This window comes from Hippopotamus amphibius, chromosome 6, assembly GCF_030028045.1.
Source record: "Hippopotamus amphibius kiboko isolate mHipAmp2 chromosome 6, mHipAmp2.hap2, whole genome shotgun sequence".
Taxonomy (NCBI): Eukaryota; Metazoa; Chordata; class Mammalia; order Artiodactyla; family Hippopotamidae; genus Hippopotamus; species Hippopotamus amphibius.
The window spans coordinates 10365167-10378304 of NC_080191.1; the positions used below are offsets into that span (position 1 = coordinate 10365167).

At 35.9% G+C, this 13138-nt stretch overlaps 1 protein-coding gene across 5 annotated transcripts in view; it reads left to right on the forward strand.

Moving 5' to 3' along the window:
• The window catches only part of PDSS2 (decaprenyl diphosphate synthase subunit 2), a 265019-nt gene that overhangs the window by 168538 nt on the left and 83343 nt on the right, over positions 1-13138 (forward strand). The window lies entirely within an intron of this gene.

A 13138-nucleotide genomic window follows, 5' to 3' on the forward strand; every position in this document is an offset into this window, starting at 1 on the left:
AAACCAGGATGCTTGTGGCTGGCAGGTAGCACTGTCAACAAGGCAGGCAGGCTGGAGAAGCAGCTTGTGCGGAGGTGGCTGGACCCAGCCTTTCTTCAGAAGAAGGGGCTTTCCATGTCCCAAAAGAGTGGCCTCGATCCCAAGAAGGTGACTGTTGGGGGCGTGAGGGAGGAATGTCTTTTATATCCAAGATCCAGAATTTACGGCATTATTAAATTCTCTGTGGTAAGATATAGGATGATTTCACAGTTGGATTATTTTGATTAATTTTATAGATCTAGAATTAAGTTTTTTTGACTCATTTAGCAGGACATCTCAAAAAGGGTTACATTTTATTTCCTTAAAATGCAGTTATTTCATTTCAGCAGGGTATTGAATGTGAAGCAATTGCTTCATTGACCACCACCATCATTTAACATGTTATATACTCTTATAAGGGACTCCTATATTAGTGTTTCATTATTCTAACTTCTTTAGCTTCTGCATTAGCAAGATTCCACTCACTGCAAATTAGAAAAAAATATGCATGTATGCACATCTTAAGCTTTTTGACATTTCCATTTGAAAAAAGAAAGATAAATTTTACTGGAAGTGAAACATAGGGCATGAGCAACTTGGATATGAAATATAAAATTTAAAAGTATAACCCAGGGATTCTGGATGGTTCAGAGAGTGGTTAGTGAAGTGTGAAGGATTATACCTTGAACATCTGCTAACATTTGGTTCAGGGAACCACAGTTCCTGGCAGGCATATCTGACTTCACCTGAGCAGCATAGTGCTATGTGGGGACCTGGCAGGATATATGACCACAGTAGACCCCCTTTGCTGTGTTTTTCAAAAACATACCATAGTTCTCTACCATGGCTGAGGGTTAGTAGCAGATTGTAAAATGGAGGACTCCTGGTCTTGTTCCACTCATAAAAAGAAACCTTGTATATAGTATGGTGAAGATGATGGTAGGTAAGCAAACTGTGGTAAGTAATTCACCTGCTTCTTGCTTAAAGTCTTCACAGTAATCCTGCTAGCAGAGACTACTCCTCTCCCCCTTTTACATCTGTGAAAACTGAGGCTTAGAAAAGATTTAGTAATGTGCCCATAGTCACACAACTTGTTAGCTGAGATTTGAACTTCAGAGCTCAGGCCCTTAACCTCTCATTCACTGCCTCTGTACCTTAATGAAACCTGATTTGCTAGACCTGAGATCCCACCATATATGATGATTACAGTGACCTCTTCTGGCAGTTGAAGCATTGTTTTCCCCCGGGATGTTTCTAAGGTGTTCAGTTTAGTTCCATGTGAGATATTAATGTTTTATAGTTAAATATCTGTTAAATTTTAAGTGTAAGTGTTATTGTTGATTTTGACAGATTCTTGACTTACTCGCTCTTACCATTTGTCCACAATGGTTACTCCAGTTTATTGATAATTTTGTGAACATTTGTTAAGTACTTTCTGTATTTCAAGCAGATCTACTAGCAACAACAATAATAAATGCTTAACACTTCACAGTTTGCTTATACTTTCTACATAATCACCTATGAAAAGGGCAACATTTGTTGGTATACCCATTTTATAGAGGAAAAGCCTTAAACTGACAAATGCCAGGAAAGCATAAAGTCTGGAAATTGTTAATGTATGTTTGACAGTGACATGATCTGAACCCAGGTTTTTTGACTCCAGGTCCCATATAATTTCTTTCTTCCTGGGAAAGAAAAGAGAGACAGCAACAAAGTCTTTGAAGGACTGTTGATCATACATGAACCACCACTTAGCAAGCACCAATTGCTGACTTTCATGATCAATAAGTTTTACTCTAAAGACTCTAGCAGTGCTTTGTCATCTGCCCTGTTTTCCCACCACCTTCCCAAACACAGCCCTTTCAAACACTTGAGGACTTTTTTAAGCAGTTACATTTCTGAATATAGCCAAACCATTTAAAGAGCTGTTCTTTTTTTATGGAAACAGAAATGCATAGTTGAACTGAAGCAGTGGGAGTGCTTCTTGATACTTCCATGTGCTCTCTAGGTCCAATTTAGGTTAACCACATTTCCCTTCCTAACCAGAAAATTTCTGGCTTTTTTTTTTCCCCCTTCTGAGCCATTGCAGTGGCTGTTCAGAATTTGGTTTTTCTAACTTGGCCCAGGAATCACTTCAGAGGCAGAGAGAGCACTGCCCCACATGGAGCGCCTTCAAGGTTTTCATGTTCTGACAAGATTGGGAAGCAGCCACAAGTGGAGGTCACGTGGAAAGTGAGTTGCACAACCTCCGCAGCCTGGGGCCGATTCAGTACACAGGAGAATTGCTTTGTGATTTAAAATAAGCTGTAAACCATTTCATCTCTCCAGGGATAAGAGACTACAATAGTGGTTTGTTTGCTATATGGCTACTTAATGCAGTGATGGAAAAGCTGGATAGTATAAAAATAGCTTTCTGTGGAGTAGTGTCTCTGTGACTAGATACATTAAAGCAAATGGAGGGGAATTGTAACTGAATGTGTTAGAAATTACCTTCTCCAGAAGTTTGTAGACTAATTACCTATTCCTCCTTAAAACTATGAAAATTTATGTGACTTATGTTAGTAATACTTAACAGATTGTATGTAAATTGGGATTCGGTGTTATTTAGGAAATTCGTCCTTGTTCTGTCCATTAAAAAATAGCATTTTTATTTTTTGTGTTTACTAGTTTGTGAACCATTTCTTCCTCACAATAAAAATTAGTCATTGTGCTTTCTTTAGTGTTTATAATATCTCCCTTCCCTTTACCTGTTTTTTCTCTTGTTAGCTAATTGAAGAAGGAAGCACATCAAATAGGAAAAATGCATTTTAAATGGTCGTTTGCCATCCTAAGAGTTCCCTAGTCAACACTATAGTTGTATTACTCACTGTGTATGCTAAATATTGTACATTTCAGCAAAATTTGCTTTGAATCTGTAGGCCATTATGTCTGAAATCTTTTTAACACAATTATCTTATTATAACTTGTCTTCTAATTAGAAAAGTAAATACCTGTTCATTAAATAAAAATTGAAAGCACAGAAAAAGGTCGAGGAAAATAAAAATTATTTTATATAAGCCATCGTCCAAAAATGAATCATGATTACATTCTAGTGTATTTCCTTCTAGATTTCATTCTATATTTCTCCCATTTTTGAGTTATTATTGTATTGTAATTTTTCATCCTGATTTACTCCCCAGGATAGTCATTTTTGTTATTAAAAGTCTTCAAAAATATTTAATGGCTATTTAATAACTCTTCATACTGCTGTACTATAATTTACTGAACCATTCCACAGTTTTTGAACACTTGTTTACTTTTTTTTTACTAAGTTAAACAATATTGTGATGAACAATTTAGTGTACATAACTTTGCTCTGTTTCATACTACTTGCTAAAAAATTCTGAAAGTGAGGTTTTTGGATGAAAAGGTAAGAATATTTTCAGTATATCCCTATGCAGAAAAAGACTACTGTCTTTAGAAAAACCTGCTTGTAAGGTTGGCCCTTGGCTAGCATCTGGGAACTTGGATTTTAGAAATGTTTCCACTGTTCTCTAACTGATAAGGGCAGTTCACTGTTTCTATACTGTCTGCAAACAATGTGGTTTATACTGATCACCTGCTTGCCTTCTGGGAGTCTGGAATTTTGGTACATGCTAGGCAGAGGATGCCTACATCACCAACTCCAACAGAAACCCTGAGAACTGAGTCTCCAGTGAATATCCCTGCTAGACAACATTTCACATGTGTTTTCATACGTGTTAATTCTTGGAGGAATTAGTCACATCCTTTGTGACTCCACTGATAAAGGAAGGATTCTTAGAAGCTTACACCTGGTTTCCTCCAGACCTCATGTCATGCACCTTTTTCCTTTGCTGGTTTTACTTTCTATCCTTTTGCTGTAATAAACCATACCTGTGAGTTCAACTATATGATAAGTCCTGTGTATCCTCCTAACAAACAGTCAAACCTGGGGGTGATCTTGAGGACCCCAGCACACTTTTTCTGATTTTTTATTATCTATTTCCCAGCCACTCCTGCTCCCTCCTTGGGAATCTATTCAAGGTCCTCTGCAAGGCATGTGTCTTCAACACATGTTGGTGTTGAGATGGGGAAGAGCAGACTTCTTCCCTATTTTCAGAGGTTCTGCTCATGTTAGCTTGGTCCCAATCTCAGGAAAATGAGAGGATTTAAAAGAGAATCCAACTCTCTTGGAAAAGAACTGATTTTAACAGAGTCACTGAAATTGTAAAACTCCATTCTATTTTTTCCTAAACACATTATATTTTCAGTAGATTATTCTCTTATGAGGAATATCATTTTTGTAGGGCAAGATAATTTCTATCCACTAATTTGTTTTATCTTTATGTTTATCTTTTTTTTGACTCCCATGCAGTTTTCAGGTAAACCAAAAATAAGATAATTCAGTCCACTAGGAAGTTGTGGATTCTCTTGTATCTGCAAAGCCCTAGGCCCCCATCTAAAATAAAAAGATGAGCAAGATGAGCTTTTCCCATCGAGAAACATAACAGGAGGTAAATGTGAACAAAAATTACATCTGGTTGGGAAAATCAGCAAAGATACTAAGGAGAATGTGATATTTGAGACAGACATTTAAGGAGAGGAAGGATGTCCACTGATGGTATCCTTGAGGAGAAGGATGGCATTCCAAGCGGAAGAAATAGCATGATCAAAAGTAGGGAAGCATACCTAAGATCAGGGCTTGCTCCATGTAAGAATAAAGGAATAGTGAGAAGACTGGAAAGGTAGGTTTTGTCATATGCAAGAAGACTCATAATGCTAGAATGTAGAGCTAATAACCTATTTAATAATTGAGATAAGAGAGATTGAAGGTTTTTAAGCAAAGTAATTATATGATTATATTAACCTTTGGGGAAGTTAATTCAGCAGTGGCTTAAAGGAGATTGGAGGGAAATGAGAACAGTTAGGAAACCAAAATAATGATCAAGGTCAGAGGTGCTCTTCTCCCACTTTGATGTGGTGGTTGGCCCTTCTTGATGTTCATATATCTACATCAGTATCATCTTCTCAGAGAGACTAACCACCCCCAATCTAAAGTAGCCACCCTACTTAATTCTCTTTATCTTAGTCAAGGTTGTCACCATCTTTTGTTTTTCTTATTGTTTATTTTCAGTCTCCCCCTGCAAGAAGATAAACTCCACAGGGAAGAAAGATTTTGTTTACCATAGTATTCCCAATATCAGCATGGTGCCTAGCACATTAGTCGTAGCCACAGAATATTTGTTAAATTAATGGTATAGAAAGGCCTAGAATGCTTGGAATGGAAGATTTTCATTTTTTTGATAGTTTAATTGATGTAAGTAAGCGGCAGATATTTAAAGTGCACTTGATTGATTTTCAAATGTTAAATCAGCCATGCATTCTTAAAGTCTGTGTTTTGATATATGCGTGCACCAATGAAGCTCTCATCACAATCACTCCTTGCTTATTACTTGCTACAAAAGCAGTGGATCCCCCAAACTCAGTGTTTTTTAGCTGTAACATAAATCTACTGAAGGTGTAGCATCCATCTGTGCCCATTGCATTGTCCCTGCAGGACTTGGGGTCAAGGGTAGCCAACACGTATATGCTAATACACGTGCTTCTTGCTGTGCCGTAAATAATAAAGTCCTTTGTCTCAGACCCAGGAGTCTTGTGTCATCCTTTGGCATCCATAGAACAGTAACAGGCTAACTCACTGGTTTGTATGTAAGATAAAATCAAATCCTGGATCCAGCAACTGGACTCTCCTATATGATGTTGAAGTGGTGAGAATGGACATCCTTGCTTTGCTCCTGATGCTAGGAGGAAAACATTCAGTATTTTACCACCATTAAGTGTGATGTTAGCTGTAGGTTTTTGTTTTTCGTTTTGTTTTGATAGAGGCTCCTGATTAGTGAAAACGTTCCCATATATTCCTAATTTTCTGAGGGTTTTTATCAGGAATTAATGTTAGGTTTTGACCATTTTTATTTCTGCAGCTATTGAGGTGATCATATTTTTCTTTTCTTAAGTTTTTTTCTCTTTTGGGATCTCTTTTAGTCTATTACTATGGTGACTTATTTGATTGATTTTCAAATGTTAAATCAGCCATGCATTCTTAGAATAAACCTGGCTTGATCATGATGCAGTCACCCTTTTATATATTGTTGGATTTGATATGCTAAACTTTTGTTAATGTTTGCTTTTTTTAAATTAATTTTGGTGGAGTATAGTTGCTTTACAACATTGCATTAGTTTCTACTGTACAGCAAGAAGAATCAGCCATACATACACATATATCCCCTCTTTTTTGGATATTCTTCCCATTTAGGTCACCACAGTGCATTAAGTAGATTTCCCTGTGCTACAGTATGTTCTCATCAGTTGTCTATTTCGTACATAGTATCAATAGTGTATATGTGTCAATGTTTGCATTTTTATTCATGAGGGATAGGTGTGTTATTTTCAATTCTTTGTAATGTCTCTGTCTTTTGTGAGTATCAAGATAATGCTGGCCTCAAAATGAATTCGGAAGTTATTTCCTCCTTTTTGATTTTTTTGAAAGGTTTTATGTAGAATTGGTACGAATTCTTCCTTACATATTTGATGAAATTCACTAATGAAGCCGTCTGGATCTTTCTTTATGGGAAAGATTTTTTGAAACTACAAATTCAGTTACTTAAAAGCATCATACTGTTTAGGTTATTTATTTATTCTTGAGTAGATTTTGGTTGTTTGTGCCCTGCAAGGAAACTGTTCATTTAATTTTCAAGTTGTCAAATTTATTGGCCTAAAGTTCTTCATAATATTCCCTAATATCTGTAGAATTTGTAGTAATGTCACTTTTCTCATTTCTGATACCAGTAATTTGTATCTTCTATCTAGTTTTCTTAGAGGCTTAGCAATATTATTGATTTCAGAGCACCAGCTTATGCTTTCATTGACTTTATTTTTCTCCTTTCTTTTATATTCATTTTTCACTCTGTTTTATAATCTCTTTTCTTTTGATTGCTTTGGTTTTATTTCCTCTTCTCTTTTTAAGTTTATTTAAGCTGAAATCATTTATTTGAGATCTGATTTATTTTCTAATATGGCATTTTAGTGCAATGAATTTCCCTCTAAGTGCTACTTTAGTGGCATACCACAAATTTTCATTTGTTGCTTTTCATTTCCATTCAGTTCAGACTACTTACTAATTTCTCTTTTCCTTTGACTCATGGATTATTTTAAAGTTTGTTATATAGTTTCCAGATATTTGGGGATTTTCCAGATGTCTTTCTGTTATTAATTTATAATACTATTGTGGTAGGGAACATTTTATATGGTTTGAATTATTTTAAATTTATTGAAAGTTGTTTTATGGCCCAGATATGAACTATCCTGGTGAATGTTTTATATTCACTTCAAAAGAATATATATTCTGCTATTATTTCTTAGTGTTCTGTAAATATCAATTAAGTCAATTTGATTGATAGTATCATTGAAGTCTTCTATATTTGTTATTATTTTCATTCTGCTTATTCTATCAGTTGCTGAAAGAGAGGTGTTAAAGTCTCTGACTATAATTGTGGATTTTTCTATTTCTTCCTACAGTTCTATCAGTTTTTCCTTCATGTATTTTGAAGCTCTGCTTTAGGCACATTAACCTTTAGGATCATTGTATTATCTTTAGGATCATTATGTTATCTTCTTTTTTTTTTTTATACATTTGACATCTTACTTTTATTTTTTTAAGGACTTTTATTGAGATATGATTGATATACAATAAACTGCATATATTTAATGTGTACAATTTGATTTTTTTTCTTACTACTAGTGTATATATGGCAATCCCAATCTCCCAATTCATCCCACCCCAACTCTGCCCCCCCCAGCTTTCCCCCCTAATGTCCATATGTTTGTTCTATACATCTTTGTCTCTATTCCTGCAAAGTGATTGATCTGCACCATTTTTCTAGAGTCTGCATATATGCGTTAATATCTGATATTTGTTTTTCTCTTTCTGACTTACTTCACTCTGTATGACAGTCTCTAGGTCCATACATGTCTCTACAAATGTCCCAGTTTTGTTCCTTTTTATGGCTAAGTAATATTCCATTGTATATATGTACCACAGCTTCTTTATCCATTCATCTATTGATGGACATTTAGATTGCTTCCATGTCCTGGCTATTGTAAATAGTGCTGCAATGAACATTGGGGTGCATGTGTCTCTTTGAATTATGGTTTTCTCTGGGTATATGCCCAGTAGTGGGATTGCTGGGTCATATGGTAATTCCATTTTTAGTTTTTTAAGGAACCTCCATACTATTCTCCATAGTGGCTGTATCAATTTACATTCCCACCAACAGTGCAAGAGGGTTCCCTTTTCTCCACACCCTCTCCAGCATTTACTGTTTGTAGATTTTCTGATGATGCCATTCTAACTGGTGTGAGGTGATACCTCACTGTAGTTTTGATTTGCATTTCTCTAATAATTAGTGATGTTGAGCAGCTTTTCATGTGCCTCTTGGCCATCCGTATGTCTTCCTTGGAGAAATGTCTATTTAGGTCTCCTGCCCATTTTTTATTGGGTTTTTTGTTTTTTTGATATTGAGCTGGATGAACTGTTTATATATTTTGGAGATCATTATGTTATCTTGATGATTCATCCCTTTATCATTACCTGTAATCTCTGGTAAAGTTCTTTATTTTTTTTTCAGTATGTACGTTATCTGGTATTAATATAACCACTCCAGCTTTCTTTTGATCAAAATTATCATGGTGTGTATATATATATATATTTCTATCCTTTTAGTTTTTTTATCTTTAAAATGGACTTCTTGTAAGCAGGATTTTGCTCTTTTATCCAGTCTGACAGCCTCTACCTTTTAATTGATGTGTTTAGATCATTTACATTGGATGTGTTTGTTAATATGGTTCAGTTTAAATCTGTAATACCATTTTGTTATTTACTTTTCATTTGTCTCATTTGTTCTTTCTTCCTTTTTTCTTCTTTTTCTGCCTTCTCTAAGATTATTTTACATGATGCTATTTTGTCTCCCTTTTTAACTTATTAACTGTAAATCTTTGATGCATTTTTTTAGTGGTTGCTATTGAGTTTATAATATATATCTTTAACTTATCACAGTCTACCTTCAAGTGATAGTATACCTTTACTTATAGCGTAAGAACCTTACAAAAGTTTATTTCTTTTTCTTCCCTCTCAGATTTTGTGTTATTGTCATACATTTTGCTTCCATATATATTATAAATCCCACAGTACGTTGTTATTATTTTTTGCTGTAAACATTCAATTATATTTTACAGCAATTTCATTTTTTTGTCTTATATTTACCCACATAATTAATATCTTCATTGCTTTTCATTTCTTTATGTTGATCCAAATTTCCATGCAGTGTTTTTTTTCTTTCTAAAAGATTTCATTTAATATTGCTTATAGCACAGGCCTACTGGTGATTAATTTTTTCAGCTTTTGTGTGTCTGGAAAAGTCTTTATTTTAACCCTGCTTTTGAAAGGTATTTTCACTGAATATAGAATTCAAGATTGATTATTTTTTCTTTCAATGTTTTAAAGATATTGCTTCATTGTCTTTCCTTTTTTTTTTTTTTTTGATTTATTTATTTTATTTATTGGCTGTGTTGGGTCTTTGTTGCTGCACACAGGCTTTCTCTAGTTGATGCAAGCAGGGGCTACTCTTCATTGTGGTGTGCGGGCTCCTCATTGTAGTGGCTTCTCTTGTGGAGCACAGGCTCTAGGCATGTGGGCTTCAATAGTTGCGGCACATGGGCTCAATAGTTGTGGCTCACGGGCTCTAGAGCACAGGCTCAATAGTTGTGGCACATGGGCTTAGTTGCTCCACAGCACGTGGAATCTTCCCAGAGCAGTGCTCAAACCCGTGTCCCCTGCATTGACAGGCAGATTCTTAACCACTGCGCCACCTAGGACACCCCTTGGTCATTATTTCTTTAAATTTTTTTTTTATCTTTCCTCCTTTCTTCTCTATCACAGGGACTTCAGTTACATGTATAATAGGCTGCTTGAAGCTATCACAGAGCCCAGTGTGCTGTATTCTTTTTTTTTTTTTTTCTCATATATTTTTTCATTGCGTTTCATTTTGGATAGTTTCTTTTGGTGTGCATTCAAGTTCACCAATTTGTATCTTTCATGTTTCTACTTAACATACTCAGTGTTTCTTCTAGCTCCTAGACCATATGGAATACAGTTATGAAAACTGTTTTAATATCCCTATCTACTAATTCTATCATCTGTGTCATTTCTAAGTTGATTTCAATAGACTGATTTTGTTCCTCATTATGTGTTGTATTTTCCTGCCTATTTTTTTTGGCATGCTTGGTTACTTTTGATTGGATGCCAGACATTGTGAATTTTATTTTGTTGGGTGCTACATATTTTTGTGTCTCTGTAAATATTCTTGAGCTTTCTTCTGGAATGCAGTTAAGTTACTGGAAACAGTTTGATCCTTTACGGTCTTACCTTTAAGCTTTATTAAACAGGACCAGAGTAGCATTTAGTCTAGGGCTGATTTTCCCCACTGCTAAGGCAGACCCTTCAGAGTACTCTGCTGACACCCTGTGAATTATGAGTTTTCCCACTCCAGCTGGTGGGAACAGGAACTATTCCAGCCCTGTGTAAGCTCTAGGGATTATTCCTTCCATACCTTCTGAATGATTCTTTCCCCAGGGTTTGGTAGTTTCTTTGTACCCGTGCATTGGCAATACTCAGCTAAAGACTTTCAAGAAGCCCTTTATACCCCTCCAGAGCTCTGTACAGCTCTCTTTTCTTGAGTACTCTGTCCTGTGAACTCTGGCCCCTAACTCAAACCCCTTTGTCCTCTCTAGACATCCAGGTCCGTCTCTTCAACTCAAGGAAACTATTAAGGCTCTGCTACAACCTGGCATTCTCTCCAGGCAATAAGCTGGAACAATTGTAAGACTCGCTTATTTCCTATCTCTCAGAGATCACTGTGCTTTGTTGACTGATTTTAAATGACTTTAAAGCTCTTGTTTCATATATTTTGTGCAGTATTTTAATTGTTTCAGGTGTGCAAAATCCTATTTCTCCATCTTGCTGGAAGTGCCATTCCTCATAAGTTTATTTTTTAGTGTACATTATAATGACTTTTAAAACAATAACAAGTATAAAAATTTCCCCCTATAAATTTTATGGTGTTGGTACCCTAAAGCACTTATTTTAGTGTGTCTGTTGGGTACTTCTTCCATGAAAATAAGAAATCAAAAACAGCTCCTTTGTTTTTCACCTGGTTGACCAGAAAAATGATGATAGATTTGACATAAAAGAAGGTTAGTTATAAAGAGAAGTGAATGAATTTAGTTGATATCAGATTAATGTTGAGGTGCGATTAATGTTGAGGTGCTGGCAGACTCTTTAGATGAAAGAGAGTCAAGAGCTCCAGAGAGTTAATGTGGAATTCTTCTTTGTAAACTTATAGGTAAGTGAGCTTTGGTAGACAAAGAAACAAAAAAGTTTAGAGAAATAAAAACAGAATGGAGAATAATACGAAGGAGGTAGAAATGGCAGTCAGTGCCACCAGGATGCACTGTAAGTGGATTTTGAATTTGACACTTCTTCCCAACTAAGACTGAAAGAGAAATGTGTTCTGAATTTATTATTTGATGACTAATGCTACAAATAATTTTTATATAGAAATTTTCTCCTAAAATTAAACAAATAGGGATATATGTGATGGGCCCTTATGTACGGGATATTGGCAAATACAGTGAATAGTACTTTCAATGTAAAATTGCAAACAGTGCATTCTCCCAGCATCTACTCAGAAATCAGAGGATATGTAGTAATTCATATCGCAGTGAAGATATTTCTTGTGATGGAAAACTGAGAGAGTAAGATTCTGTCTCCTGATACTTTCACATAATAGAGAGATTGAATTTTGGAAATCTAGATAAAGTGTTTCTCATTGGGTTCTGGTTGACTTGTTTGTTTTCATGAATCCTGCATTAGCCATAGAGCTGTATTAGGCCATTGTGATAAAGTGCTTATTAGTAAACTTGTATCGAATTGCTGCTATGTCTACAACAGTGCACTGGGTGCTCCCAGAGCACTCAAAACAAAGCTACAACAAAAAACACACACCTGCTCTCAGGAATCTGATGATACATATATGTCAGGGGGAAAACGTGATTGAAACCACTGGAGAGCAATTTACCCATAAGGCCGCACATCAAATTATATGATACAGGCTAAACATATAGGTGAACGTGCAACATTAAGAATGAACAGAAGTATTTCAGGGGAAGCTTCTTGGAGAAGCTAATTTTTTTTTTTTAAGTTGAGCCTTAGAAGGTGTAGTAGAAATGAATTAGGAGAAGTTGTTGAGGTTTGTTGGGATCAGAGCATTGTCTGGGAGGTCAGATTTGTTTATTCATTCAATTAACATATTTTTTGAGCATCTGCCTTGTGGCAGACATTAGCAGTATAAGTGCTCAGTGAATAAGACATCTTTGTTCTCTATTTACAGTAGCCAGGACACGGAAACAACCTAAATGTCCATCAACAGATAAATGGATAAATAAGATGTGGTACATATATACAAAGAAATATTACTCAGCCATAGAAAGGAATGAAATTGGGTCATTTGTAGAGATGTGGATAGACTTAGAGACTGTCATACAGAGTGAAGTAAGTCAGAAGGAGAAAACAGTTATCGTATATTAATATGCGTGGAGTCTAGAAAAACGGTACAGATGAACCTATTTATAGGGCAGGAATAGAGACACAGACATAGAGAACGGACGTCTGGACGTGCGGGGAAGGGGAGGGTGGGATGAACTGGGAGATTAGGTTTGACGTAAATACACTGCCATGTGTAAAACAGATAGCTAGTGGGAACCTTCATAGCTCAGCTCGGTGCTCTGTGATGACCTAGATGGGGGGGGGGGGGGGGTGCGGCGGGGATGGGGTGGGAGGGAGGCCCAAGAGGGAGGGGATATGTGAATACATATAGCTGATTCACTTCATTGTATAGCAGAAACTAACCCAACATTGTAAAGCAAGTATATTCCAATTAAAAAAAAAAAAAAAAACGTACACACAAAAAGACATCTTTGTTCTCACGGAGCTTATATCTTAGTGGAG